The 1,558-nt window shown below is 53.8% G+C and overlaps 1 long non-coding RNA gene across 1 annotated transcript in view; it reads right to left on the minus strand.

Annotated features, from left to right (window-relative positions):
* The window catches only part of LOC103607244, a 5,505-nt gene extending 5,245 nt beyond the window's left edge, over nucleotides 1-260 (minus strand). Inside the window, exon 1 of the long non-coding RNA XR_551953.1 lies at nucleotides 196-260. This is a non-coding gene — a long non-coding RNA (uncharacterized LOC103607244). The remainder of the gene's footprint in view (nucleotides 1-195) is intronic.
* Between the last annotated feature and the right edge of the window lie 1,298 nt (nucleotides 261-1,558).

Below are 1,558 nucleotides of genomic sequence, written 5' to 3' on the forward strand. Positions count from 1 at the left end.
CAAAAATGTCAAGTGTGAAAACCTCTTCTGCATACGAAAAATTATATGATGTCAAAATTCAGGGTGTTACCAAGCTGCATAGGATGCAGATGGAATGAATAATGCGTGCTCAGCTGGAGCATGTGCCTCGCACCCTGGCTCCTTCTAAGTCCTCCCATAGTCCACGAAGTGTATCTCCTCTGGGTCTTCACTCACCTTTGGGACCTATTGGTCCAGAGGGTCCTTCCAGACCCCCCTGCCCAGGTCGGCCTGGCTCCCCCATGGGCCCTGCCCGGCCTGGAAGCCCATCTTTTCCAGGGGGCCCTGGAGGCCCCGGTCTGCCTTGAGATGCCTTCATGTGTGCTGGGGGCATCTGTCCCAGGAGGTAGGCAAGTTTGGCTAAGAATAGGAAAAAGAGAGAGACATTTCATGAGGAAGGTGTAGAGGACAAAGAGCTAGATGGCAACTCACTGTGAAGCTTGGAACTGAGGGGACAATAACAATGGCAAAACCCACACCAGCAACACACACATAGCACGTGTGCTGCACCTGTACCTGCACCTTCTGACTGGGCTGGCCACAGAGGGTGGGTTCAATCAGAGGTGGGTGTCACCGCCCCCGGGATCCCAGGGCAGCCACTGCCAGCCACACTTTGTTAAAAATACATGTAGGAACCATTAATGACTCTGAATTTAAGAGAACCATTTAGGGGCCGGCCCGGTGGCGCACTGGATAGTGTGCCGCTTGGGAAGCGTGGCGGCGCTCCCACCCGAGGGTTTGGATCCCACATACAGACCGGTTCCCGCTCACTGGCTGAGCGAGGCGCAGGAGCAACACCGAGGGTTGCAATCCCGTTGCCGGTCCCCGGTCCGGTACGGNTGGAGTGTCCTGACCACCTCCAAGAGCCAACTTTGTTTGCCATACAGTCACAGATAACCAGGTTATGGGGGCTCTGCCCTCCTGGGTGGCATGGCATTGTTCTTGTGGAAGTGAGTTCTCACTCTTGTGAGACTGGATTTGTTCCCGTGAGAGCGGTTTGTAATAAAGCAAAAACACCCTTGTGTTTTGCCCCTTCACGCATGTCTTCTTTTTCTTTGACTTTCCACCATATATGACACATCACACAAGCCCTCACTAAAAGCTGAACCAGTGCTGGCACCATGCTTCTTGGACTTTCCTGCCTCCAGAACTGTGAGCCAAATTGACCTCTTTATAAGCTACCTAGTCTCAGGCATTCTATTATAGCAACACAATAAGGATTGAGATACCCCTCATCTTGTGTGACTGAGACCAGAGAGGTCAGGAGGCTACCAAGGCCCCCAGTGTTCTGGTAGTAAGACAAAGGTGGAATCAGGGTCTTCTGATGCCTGGTTGGCCCACTTCCTCTGGCAGCCCCTTCCTCNAAGCTTGGAACTGAGGGGACAATAACAATGGCAAAACCCACACCAGCAACACACACATAGCACGTGTGCTGCACCTGTACCTGCACCTTCTGACTGGGCTGGCCACAGAGGGTGGGTTCAATCAGAGGTGGGTGTCACCGCCCCCGGGATCCCAGGGCAGCCACTGCCAGCCACAC

This window comes from Galeopterus variegatus, unplaced genomic scaffold (assembly GCF_000696425.1).
Source record: "Galeopterus variegatus unplaced genomic scaffold, G_variegatus-3.0.2 Scaffold7272, whole genome shotgun sequence".
NCBI lineage: Eukaryota > Metazoa > Chordata > Mammalia > Dermoptera > Cynocephalidae > Galeopterus > Galeopterus variegatus.